Genomic DNA, 12,987 nt, shown 5'->3' with positions numbered 1-12,987 from the left:
ATGAAAGTACATGAAAATGTTCTCCATAAACCTAAGTTATTACTAATAAGAACACAAGGGAGACCCAAATGCATTTTAAGAAAGAGGAGATGGCACTGCTGCCCTTTAGCTTGCTTTGCATCTTGTTTGCAAAAGTCTTAGTAGCTATGATTGCAAACATGGGAAGTCATCGAACTTTGTAGGGTCTTGTTTCCTTAACTGTAAAATAAAACAAATACACGAAATGATCTTTACAGTCCTCTCCAACACTAGAAATGTTACTACCACAATAGTCCTAGTCCATTTTCTTTGACTATCATAAATTTATCATTTGTGTGGTATCAATCAAATTGGCTACCCTCTGAATTCATAAATTTCTTGACCACAGTCACAATCATAAATCTAGCTTGTAAACTTTATTTAATTGGGTGGCAGATGCTTTATTTACATTTTTAAATTATTTGCCTACTTGTTAAGGAAGATATAATGATTATAAACATATATGTTATAAGGGGCTGCATAATACATGCGTAGAATCTGATAGAGTTGAAGGGAGAAACAAGTTAACAACAGTAGTTGAAGACATAAATATTCCATTTTCCATAATGGATAGAACAATTAGTAGATCAACCAGGACAGATCTGCACCAAAAGCAGAAGAATGGAAAAAAAGATAATTGGACTTTATCATAATTACTTTTGTGCTTCAAACAACACTACAGAATGAAAAGACAATCCATAAAATAAAATTTAAAAAATTTCAAGTCATCTATCTCATCAGGGTCTAGTATCCAGAATATTTAAAAAATACATACAACACAAAAATTTAAAAATAAATAACCTTATTTTTAAATTAGCAAAGGATTTGAACAGACACTTCTCCAAAGAATATGTATATATGGCCTATAAACACACGAAAAATGCTCAACATCGTGAGTCATGACAGAAAAGCAAATCCAAACCGCAACGAAATGCCACTTCGCACCCACTAGGATGGCTAAGATCAAAAAAGGAAAGCAGTAAGTGTTGATGAGGATATGGAGAAACTGGAACACTTATACATTGCTGATTAGAATGTAAAATGGTGCACTTGCTCTGGAAAACTGTTTGGCAGATCCTCAAAATGATACACGTAGAGTTACCATATGACCCAGCAATTCCAGCCCCTAGGTATATACTCAAGAAAATTGAAAACATATGCACATGAAAGATTCTATGCAAGTGCTTACAGCAGAATTATTCATAATAGCCAAAAAGTGAGAACATCCCAATAAACAAAACCAAAATGCAGATCTATCATCTATACCCATAAAATACAATTTTATTTGGCTATGAAAAGGAATGAAGCGCTGATAACATGCTAAGTATGGATGAATCCTAAAAACACGCTAAGTGAAAGATGCTAGACACAAAAGGCTGCATGCTATATAATTCCACTTTTATGAAATGTCTACAAGGGGCAAATAAATCTATAGAGACAGAAACTACAGTAGTGGTTGCCAGGGGCTGGGGGCAGAGGAAATGGGGAGTGACTGCTAAGGATACTGGATTTCTTCTGAGGGTGATAAAAAGGTTCTGGAATTACTCAGTGGTGATGGTTTTACAACTTTGTAAATATACTAAAACCCACTAAACTGTATACTTTAAAATGGTGAATTTCATGGTATGTGAATTGTGTCTCAACAAAGCCATTTTTTAAAAATCAGTAAGGAAAATGAATACCTACAGAATGACTCACCAAGATAGAAAATATATTTGTCTTACAATCAGTACAGATCACTGACCCAGCCTGTGATAGATGCTGGGACTATAAAGATAAATAATAAACAGTCCTGACCCTTAAGGAATTTAATTTTTAACAAGAAATATAATCAATAATAAATCTTTGGAAACAACTTTGGTACCTTCACCCAGTTTTCACTCTCAAAATACATAAATTGCTCATTTCTCCATGACAAACTTTAACTGAAAACCCAATTCCAGCAAACTTTAAATATTAACAGCCACCCAAATTCAACAACCACATGCTGAATATACATTATCCTGAATTCTATCTCCAGTAACACTTCTTTCCCAGTACAATAAGGTCCATGTTGCAGCCCAGCCTCCCAGCGCTGTTGCGCTGTGTGATCCTAGCTTGGGGGTGCCAAGAAATTCCTGTGTCTTCATTTCTTCACCTTCATCCCAACTCCATGCTCACTTCTCTTTCAGATATTACGGGACCTAAGTTTTGTTCCTTTAGGCATCTAACTCTTTCCTTCAGACACCATTAGTGACTAAGGTTCTTCAGACATATATTTTAAGTCAAGTCATCAAAGCAAATGCAGCCCCATTCTTTTATGTCTTATTTCTTTTACTTAGTAAAGATCCAAAATGGTCCTTCCCAGGACCAAAATGCCTCTGCCTGTGTTTGGTGTCCTGCACTGAAAAAGCCAGGTATTCACATCACCACATATGTTTTGTTGCTCCAGAACAGATGCAGGCAGGTGCACATGAATCTGGTTTGCCTGAGCCACTCGAAAAATACTTTAATTACCCACATACTACACCCAAGAGATGTTTTTATATACAAACTTATCTTTTTAGCTTAATTTGAAAAATCTGACGATTTGGTCATGCTGGACCCTAATTACCACGTGGCAACAACTCAGTAAGCTGGGGGGTGGCACCCCCTTCCCCTCTGATGAAGAATGCCTCGCCATGATCCTCACCACTCCACACGGTTTCCATGCAAGGCACTTTAAAAGCTGGTTCCATTTGTGACCTGCTGGCTCTGGAGGGGCTGGAGTACGAGATGAGTCCAAGTCCAGAGAGTTAGAAGGAGTTTCTAATCATACAGGGAAGACCTGTTCCCTTATCTTCGGTTTCAGGTTGCATAGCCACGTTCCTCTACCTTTGCCAAGCTCTCCTAGTTTCTCACTCCAACAACTGCTTCAATTTCCTGTAATCGCCATCATGTCTAATATCTAAATATCACTGACTTCTCTAAATTACTCCAGGGCACTCCTACAGAGGCATCTTCTGGCCTGGCAAGAAGCAGTGCAATTCCGGGCCGCATGGCAGAAAGCACTGAGGATCTCAGCCATAGACCAATGAAACCTTCATTTCTAGACTCGCTTCTCTTTAAAGATAAATGATCCTCCTAAATTTCTGAATTCTTACGTGTTTTCAAAAAATGCTTCCCAAACTTTACTATGCATAGAACACATCTGGGGATCTTGTTAAAATGCAAGTTCTGATTCAGTGGGTCTGGATTCCAAGTGGTGCTGATCTGCTGGTCTGTGGACATACTTTGAATAGAAAGGAGTCAGAAGGCTTACAAAAGAGAAGAAGGTTTCTGAAATAGGAAGTATCTGAATGAATCAGACCTCCAAGACTTGACTTTCTGCCATTTTAAAACTACAAAAATGTTCATCTTTTAGCATCTGTGCCAACTTAATATCTGATTTATATAAATAACAGCTTTTCATAATGGTCCACGAGAAAGAAGCATATGGTTCCTTCAGCCATTAGGCATTATTGTGTATGTATTCACTTTGAGATCAATACTGGGCATTATAGAGAGGTGTCAGCCAAGTTTCTGTATCTTCAGAGTACTGAAAGTCTAGTTGGCAAAAAAAACTAATAGCAAACAAAATAAATTGTGCATCACCTAAGGCAGCAGATGATTAAGATCTTAATTGCTATAAAACAGTGATTCCCAAGAGTGTGGGCATATCAGTATCTGGGGGGAAGATATCAAACTAAACACGTTGCCCTCGATCCCCTCCCCAGTTAGGAGCTCATTCTACCCCCACTCTTACTGCCAATCACAACAAAGGAAGCTCCATTTACTTCTGGAAATGCCATATTCTTCAGAAGGGTAAGATGGGATGGAAATGATGAAAACCACCATTTTTAATTACATACAGGAGAGTAAGTAGAACTGTTGGCATTCCAGGTCGAAAGTGCTTCCTCTGGGAAAAGTCTTGAGGTGGAGACGAGTCCAGGGTATTTCTGAATGGGAAGGAGACCTGCCTAATTGAAGTAAACCAGAGTGTCCCACCCACCACCGCACCATTCTGGGTGGAGGAAGCACGGAAATGACCTCCTAAGAACTTGATGATCACCGATCAAGAACATTAAAGAGAGATTTCTTCACAGGAAGGTTGAACTAGTTTACCTCTCAGATCCTTTCCAATTTTTCCTCAACCGCAGAGCAAAATTTCAATTTTCCTCTAACACATAATTCCAGCCTGAATCACTCGCCTTAATTGCTGTTGACCATGAGAAATGAATGAAGAGAATGTGAATGCATAAAAGTCTCTGTAAATTTAAGAAAGAGCCTAAATCACTGCATCAGGTTCAGTTCCACAGCTGCTCTATATCTCGGTTCCTTGAGATTGCTCGCATAGGTCTTCTTTTCAACTCTGTCATCAATCATCTTTGTGACTCTTCTCTGAGCCTTGTCCAAGTTATCCTCATCCCTCTCACAGAGGCAAGTGATGAATTACACTCCAGGTCTTCCCTGACCACCCCATGTAAAGGAAGTCTCAGCTACACTCCCTTCTCTAGCAAGGTCCGTCTCCACAAAGCACTTACACTTCCAACTACATTTTCTCATTTCTCACTTCTGAAATATTTCAAAAATACATTCAGAACTCCATATAGTTCAGAAGTTAATGTAACAAATACCACCACCCTGATTTAACAAATGTAAACATTTCTGCCACATCTGCTTTGCAATTATATTTACTTGTTTATTCATATCATTATTGACATTGCCTATTTCCTACTATATTCTCTGTTGTCCGGTCAGGGTCATGTCTGAATGTTGACTTCTTTTATACCTATCACTCAGCACAGAGCCTGCCACATGTAAGGCTCTCAGTGTTTGTTCAATGAATAATGCATGAATGACTTCCGTCCTGGAATGAAATAATGGCCATCACTATAGAAGAGTTATTAGACAAAAGACAATGACTCCATCTTTATTAAAGTCTAAAAAAAAAACAAAGAAACGGATCTTTATTGAAGAATGAGGGTTCAAATTTAAATGTGTGCTAGAACTGGACATTCCACGTTAGAGTGGGTTAGCTGAACAAGGAACAGAACTTCCCTAGAGGCCCTTACTCCTCTTGCTCTGGATAGCACATATCCAGATAGCCAAAAGGCATGGACGAATAGGAGATGAGCTCTCAAAGTACCTTCTAGTTTAAAGATGCCAACTCAATAGCTTAAAGAAAGAATGAACAAAGGAAGACAGAGAGATAGGGAGGGAAGAAGGAAGGGAAGTTAAGGGGGAAGGAGTCCTATGCAGAGAATCCAAGACCACTAGAGAAGATCTATTTTTCTCTAGGTTAGGTTGGGGGCAATTATAGATCTTGTGCTGAAAACCTTTGCGTATCAAGTATATTTCAGTGAAACGAAGCCAAGCCTAAGGTCAAAGTATAAGCGAGGTCACATTCAGTTATCAGATTTCTCCACCTCCTTTTGCCTGTACTCTCTGCCACCCAGTATCTTAACCCAAAATCCTAAGAGCCGAGTTCCTCCTCCCACCGTGGTTCTCCAGATGCTCTCAAATACAAAGTATACACTTATATTCTCTCCCCATTAACATTACTGGATAGAAGTTCAATTTTTTTGTGCTCTTATTCTTCAAATAGGTCATCGAGAAGTAATATGCTTATTATTTAAAGGACTGCCCATTATTGAAAATATTACCTCCTTAACTCTTTATGGCCAGTGTGGACCTCCAACTCTCTCTAATGAAAAAAAAGTCTTAGTCCCTAGATTGTGGCAGACTGTTTTATTTGTCAACAATTCTTCCTTCCCTCCCTGTCCTTGACATGGTTCCCTGTGGGCAGAGTATGGTATTGAGGTATGCCACTTGATCCAAGAAAAATCATTTCTAATCAGTATCACGAAGAAACACTTTTTTGCTCCATAGATGTCTTACACCACAAATAGACTGTTATATGAGCACCTTTCCGGTAAACAGCCAGTATCTGCCAGCACAGAGAAGCAGCCTCATCTCCCTGCCCATCAGTTTGAACACAGCACACACAGATATGCAGGGGCTGAAATTTGGCTGTATCCAGTCTTCCCTATCTTTTAGTATTTCAAGATCAGAAGGCACTACATCTTCTCTGTGAATGGAATAGCATGTGGACTGGCTTCTAGGTACAACTTCTTTTCTTCACGAAGCCATCCCCTTCTTAACGGTACATGAAACTTGTGCTCTATCAGTCCTGCCTCCTGAGAACTTTTCCAGGTTCATATATGATGGTTAACCAAAGGAAAAATCTCTTCCCTTATAGCATGAGTTCTCAGTGATAAATGAACAAAGCATCACTAAGCACTCCTCCCTGAACAAATGCCAAAAGCTGATTCATTCTCTGCATGACATCGCTGGTTTCATCCAACCATAAAGTGAAATATCTGCTAGCACGTACTTGATAGTAATCGCTCTTCCACACTCCACTCCACTGATATTATGCAACAGCCAACCGTGTCATTTGACAAAGGAATTCTGTCAATAACTCCTGGTTTCTCTCTAAGGATAATGTTTGTCTTTAACTTTCCAGCTGATTTTCCAAGTGTCTCTTCAATAAAATGACTTACACTTACTTTTGTTACAAGGATCCTTTAATGATGCTACTAGGGTCTTAAGCCCTTACCTACCGTTAGCAGTACAATACATTAATTTTGTAGTGGAAAGCATTATTGTGCATTTGTCCTGGGAAAGTTCAATAGTATCACAGAGAAGCCACTGTGCTTTGTTTGAAAATGACACCAAAACATCCATTGCTCCGTGTCACTATTGGACAGTTTCATAACAGGCAATGACTGGGGACTGGGAGTGAATGGATGGCAAGTCCAACAAAAAGTAGTTTTGAGATAGTCATCATCATACTTCCATACGCACTTTTCAATTTCAGCTACTGTTTTGAAATCATCACTCTCACAAATTCCTTTGTTTTTACACATGCAGATACACATTTTATATTTGGAATGGGATTCAGTTCTCCAAGCATGTTTATGACATTCTGAACTGTTGCATTTATGTTACTATTTTCATCATTACCTTTACACTTCAGTAAACCACTTTTAGGCCACTGATAAATTTTTGTGAAATGGAGATACAGTTTAAGACCGGCAATAACAAAGTACTCTATTTAACAAATATACAACAAGCAAACGACAGAAAAAGTGTCATATGAAGTGCACCATTTATGAAATGTAACTGATAGTGACCAGTGCAGTCGTCATAGCCCAAACACAATTTTTAATACCAGAATGACTTTTAAGAACATAATGGGATATCTGCTGCAATTACAATTACTCTCATATCCGAAAGCACTACACGCTTTGCAGCTCCTACACCACCTCTCTGATTCACATTTCCAACCTCCCCTACCCCCATCCTGGTCACTGCACTGCATCATGTTGGTCTTCCTGCTAATCGCTGAACACATCCAAACCCATTCTCACCTTCAGGCTTTTGCACTGGCTGTTCCCTCTGCCTGGAACACTCCCCTCATGTATCTGCATGAGCAACTTCTCTCACTTCCTTTTAAGTCTTTGCTCAAGCTCTCTTTCTTCATGAAGGCTACAGAACAACATGTATCCTGTTCTACTTTCTTTCTTCCAAAGGACTTACCTCCTTCTAGCAAGCTGTATAATGTACTTATTTATCTGGGTTACTGTGCATCTCCCACTCCTACCCCTCCACCTCCAATAGAATGAAAACTTCACAAGGGCAGAGATCTTTGTTTTACTCATTGGTAGATCCCCAGCACCTAGACTCATGGAAGGGGCTCAATAAATAGTAGTTGAATGAGTGAGTGAAATTTCTTCATTACTTTTCCTTTCTAACCACCAAGCTGTCTGTGGATCTGACTTAAGAGAATTAAACAGAAAATAGAGAACCATCAAAGGATCTAAGCAACAGAATGACACAAGGTCAGAAAATAATTTAAAGTTTGGAGAGACTAGATTTTTTTTAGTTTAAAAGTCAATCCATGAACGACATAATATAAAAGCCACAATTTTCTAAATGTCTACATCTTCTTAAAAGGTAATTTCAACCCCACAACATACACATCTATAGACATATGCTCAGTGTTGTGTATATACTCATACACATACATGCATGCACATGGTAAACATAGGCTGAACAAATCGAGAAGAAGCTAGGGACATTTTTCTATCATATGGGTATTCTTCATATAAAAGCTAGTGACTTAGTTTTAGTTAAGACAGCCATACATCATAGTCTTCCTGGGGCAGCCCCAGTTTATACTTTTTGACCTTGAGCCCCTTCCAGTTAGTATCACCTTTTACTTTCAAAAGTGTCCTTGTCTGGACAAAAATAATTACATGGTCAGACAACTTATAAAGGAGATACATAAATTTCTTCTTATTCAAGCATGACGACCAAGCTTTTAAGGATTTTAGTGGAGCATATATGGAAAAGGTGACAGCCATAAATAATTGTAACACCTCCTGGACAGCACTGCAAGTGAACTCTTTCAAACAGGCAATTCTTTAGCAAAGGAGCACAGCTCTTGTTGCAGAAGTATGTGCCAGAAGCTTCATAAATCTAGCTTAAATCGCACCAGGTCACCTGCATAATCTCCAACCTCTGTGAGAATGTTCTCATGATAACCAGCCGGCACACAAAATCTTCTCTGCAAGCCCTTTGTCTGAAAAGCTGAGACCCAAACCCAAGACTGTCAGAAGAGAGAGCGGAAAACAAAGGCTCTTCTATTACCCTCGCAGCCCAGGGCGCTTGGAAACTAGGAGAATGTGGAGTCAAGTCTTCACAACAACACATGTGTTCTGGATTCTCAGTAAATTCCAAGAGCTTGACCAAACACTAGATCTTGAAATTTGCATTCATATTTTCAAGAGCCATGTACCCACCAGGTCTGCAAACAGGTTTTGTTGAAGCTGCTCTCCTAAGTCATAGGAGTTGTCCTAATTCCTGTCAGCCCCAGGTAAATAGGTGTTAATTCTTATCATGCTTGAAGACAATAAATAAAATGGGCTTAGAGCCAGAGTAGACACTTAATACCTCAAGGATAAAACTATTTTATTTCTTTTATGCATAAATAGATGACAAGCAACCAGTTACTTCATTTTTTTTTTTTTTGCCTTCCTTGCCATTATTTTTTTCTCTTACGCACTTTTTGGTTTAAGCTTTTGTTTACCTTTCTTACCTTTGCATTTACCAAATTAAAGACTGAAATAAAGCAAGACTCAAAATTTGAAGTTGGGGAGGTTGATGAAGAATAGAGTGAAGATTCCTAAATATCTAGGGTGACCATATAATTTTATCACCCAAACCAGGGCACTTTTAAGTGTGAAAGGGGATGTGTTTGACAATTAAGATAGGTCAACAGGAATAAGCCGGGATTCTTGCAGGCAAACCAGGAGGTGTGGTCACCCTTCTAATCCTTTATTTTCCCATACAAAAGATATCCTGTGTGTACAGAAGCAATTCTGCCTCTGTTAAGTCAACCAAATTTCAAATACAGCGCTCTCTCTTTCAGGCCTGGCCTCGCTTTTGACAATGGAGCTGGGTAGGGCTTCACTCCACCCTGCCATTCCCTATCCACACAAAACTGGTTCTACTTTTACTCAAGAAAACAGGTAGCAACACACTCGACTGTGGAGGCAGGCCAGGTGCCCAACGAGCCCCAGGCCTGGTGCCCCAGGCCTGGTGCCTCAGGCTTCTCGTAAAGGAGAACTTCACAAGACAGGCAGCAACCTGGTGAGAAGGTACACAGACACCAGCCACAACTTTAGCACTCTGAATGTGAATGTTAGAGCCCGTTGTTGATGCCAGGGCACACGCTGAAACTGGACAGAGCCCAAAAGCGACCTCTCCAGCAAGACACATTCATCCAGAAGAAAAGGCTATGGCATCCATCCTCAGCTACAGATAACAACCTTGGTTTCTTTGCCTTTTGCTGAGATCAGTGGTGCAGGATTTGAAAAGAGTAAGAAAATATTTTCTCCCCAGATGACAGCATCCAAGTTAAAGAGAGCCAATGCTTACTTTTACTCCCTACTTCCTGTTCAGAGGGGTCAAACATTGCTCGTGTTGTTCATTAAACTTAGTCCTGTGACTGGTGAATATTAATTTACTGGAATAGTCTCCATCACATGCATACAGAGGGAAGACCAATTTTGCCATCTAGTTGCAATCCACAGCACATCAAGAGTCTACAGCGGTGGTAGGAGCAGAAAAGCTCCAGGTGGCTTATCTCAAATGTTCAGAATGACTGATTTCTTCAAGGACTCCACAGTCATTCAAAAAGATTCATTGCCAAAGGCTGCTCAATGCTGAGATGGAGACATGGGTAAAGCAAATGTCTTAGGCTGTTAAGCCTAATAAAAATAGAGCAGCCCCCAGCTGAGAGTCTGGGGACAAGTGCTGGGAGTCTGGGAACCACCTGTCATGGAGATGGTGGAAGATACTCCTTCTGAATTCATAACGAGTGGACTACAGTCCTTCCAGCTAGGAGACACGATGAGTCCAAGGGGCCATTTGTACACAAGAAAGAAAAAGTTATGACTGGTTTCGCAGTGGTACGATAATCTTAAATTCAAAGACATTTTTGTTAACATAACTGTTTAAACTGCTTCACATAACCACAATTGAGGCCAAATTGTGCCAAAGGAATAATCAAAACAAATAACTCAATAATGACTTTTTAAGTGTCTGAAGAAAGAAGGAACCAACTGGTTAGGCTGCTGGATGGTAAGGTTATAATGTGTTCTTTGGAAGATCAAAATTATGTCTTCCCCATCCTACCCCATCTCCCAACAGTGAAGTGGATAATTTCTGAAGAATACAATGACCCTTTATGCTGGGCTTCTCTTGTCTGCTGCGGATGCCATCTGTCTCCCACGCTATATAAACAATCCCTGCAGGAATCTTCTGAAGCCCAAACAGATTAGCAAATTCCAGATTTTCACACCATTAATAATACCCCTATCCAGATTAGGCTTCTAGCTTTAATAACTCCAAAGATAAGCCTAATAATTAATCCTTCTTTGTTTATAGGTAATGTGAGTGTCATTTTAAAGATAACCTCTCAGAACATACAGCCATCTGTTGGGAGGAGGGGAGGGGGGAGCTCTCTCCAGGCAACAGAAGAAATGAGCCCTTGAGGGAATAGGAGAAAAAGTAAAATGAAAATCACATTTGTAAGACAAACAAATACATGAAATTTCACCAGGTCTAATAGAGGACTCTACTATACGTTAAAATATTTTTCTTCTAAAGTACAAACTACAGAAAACTATTCAAGAAAAGACATGTTTCACACTTTGACAAAGGAATATGTACAATGAGAATTCCAAGTTTGCTCGACCCCAGGAGAGTGAAAGCAGAAACCGTACCAGGAAGGCTAAAGGCCCCCGGGGAAGTTTGCCTACCGTCCACCTCTGCCTATGATGATCGCCGGAGCTTGCCTTCTCGAAATGTAATGTCGCTAGAGCTGTAACTCTGTGAGCTCTCTGTATTGTCTCCAAAGACTTCCAACTCTAAAAGAAGTAAATGTGCCTGTAAAGCTTTTCCTTAAAAAATAATAATAGTCAAAGGAAAACACCTGAGCTCAGCTAACAGAGGAAAAGACAAGACTTGGAAGAGCCAGACCTCTGCAGTTGCAAGTCCTCGGAAACGTCTACGTCTAAATCTGCAGCCCCAGTTTCCTCCAGGCCCCAAGCCCCGGCAGAGGATGTTCACAACACATTTCCAAACCAAAAAGGAAACGAAGCCTCTTCTCCCTCAAGTGATGCTCAGATTGACCCAAAAGTCTCAGCTTCCCGGGAGAACCAAACCCTGAAACACTTCCCGGTGTCTCTCGCCCGCGTCTCAGGGCAGCGGAAGCCGAAATGTCAAATGAATGACCGCGCCGGGGCGCGAGGGAGGAAAACAAAGCCACCTCCCGCTGTCCGGCACCCGGAGCGCGAGGGCCGGGCGCGGGCCGCGCACTCACCTGGGGCTGGGCGCCCGCCGCCGCGGGCTGCGGGCGGGGGCCGGGCCGCGGGGCGGCAGGGCGCCCCCGCAGTCGCCCGGACCCGCGGCCCCGGCGCCCTCCGGCCGGTCCGCTCTCGCCGCGGGGAAGGCAGGCGGCCGGGGGCGCCGCCGCGCGTCGCATGCAGCTCCCGGCTGCGGCGCCCGCTGCCACGGGGCCGAGGGACCCTGCGCCGCCGTCTGCGACCCCGCGACCAGAGGCGGCGACCAGAGAGACGCAGCGCGGAGCCGAGCGCGGCCGGCGCGCCCCTCAGCGGCTCTTCCCGCCGCCCTCCGCAGCGGGCTGGGTCTCGGCTGGCCTTTGTGCTGGCATCTTCTTGGCTCCCAACGACACCCGGAGGTCCCCAGGCGGCTCCGCGCCGCCGCCCACCCCCGGGGTTACGCCGCGCCCCCCGCGCGGCCCGCCGATTGTGTCGAGTCAGCAGCTGCGGGAACGCGCGAAGCCACGTCTCCCGCCCGCGCTCCGAGGGCGCCGGGGGTCCGGGCGTCCCGAGGAGGTTTACGGCCGAGATCGGCGGCCCCGCAAAGCCTGGCTCCCCCAGCTCGCCCTCAGGCGTCGCCCTCGAGCCGCTCCCCGCGAGCTCGCCCGGCCTCCCTCCCGCCGCCACCCTCCTCAGGCCCGGCGTGTCCAGCCGGGTGCCGGCCCCAACCCCGGCGCCCTGGCCCTGGGGGCGGCGAGGGGGGGCAGGCCGCTCACCTCCGGCGGCGCTGGCGCCCCTCCCGCTAGACGCCTGGGCGGCATCTGCCCGCACCTCCCGGCGGGGCGCTGGGCTGGGGGCTCTCTGCACTTTGGGGACCTGGGGAAGGGAGGCGGGAGGGATGCGGGGAGGGGACGGGAGGGACAGCCAGACCTTGGCCAGCTGGACCTTCCCGAGGAAGGTGCGGGAGAGCGGGGCGGGTGCAGCTGGGCGAAGGACGAATCCCGAGGCTGCGGCGGAGCCGGAGCTGCTCTCCTGCGACGCCGAAGGACATGAGGGT

The 12,987-nt window shown here is 43.3% G+C and overlaps 1 protein-coding gene across 3 annotated transcripts in view; it reads right to left on the bottom strand.

Annotated features, from left to right (window-relative positions):
- HECW2 (HECT, C2 and WW domain containing E3 ubiquitin protein ligase 2) overlaps positions 1-12,778 on the bottom strand; it is a 333,893-nt gene extending 321,115 nt beyond the window's left edge. The window contains exon 1 of one of the 3 annotated variants that reach the window (XM_031452092.2): positions 12,707-12,778. The gene's annotated coding sequence lies outside the window, so the exon portion shown is untranslated. The other 2 variants (XM_064485134.1, XM_064485135.1) reach the window with 2 other exon arrangements.
- Between the last annotated feature and the right edge of the window lie 209 nt (positions 12,779-12,987).

Source organism: Camelus dromedarius, chromosome 4 (assembly GCF_036321535.1).
Source record: "Camelus dromedarius isolate mCamDro1 chromosome 4, mCamDro1.pat, whole genome shotgun sequence".
In the NCBI taxonomy this organism is placed as follows: Eukaryota; Metazoa; Chordata; class Mammalia; order Artiodactyla; family Camelidae; genus Camelus; species Camelus dromedarius.
This window is presented reverse-complemented; position numbering and strand designations above follow the sequence as displayed.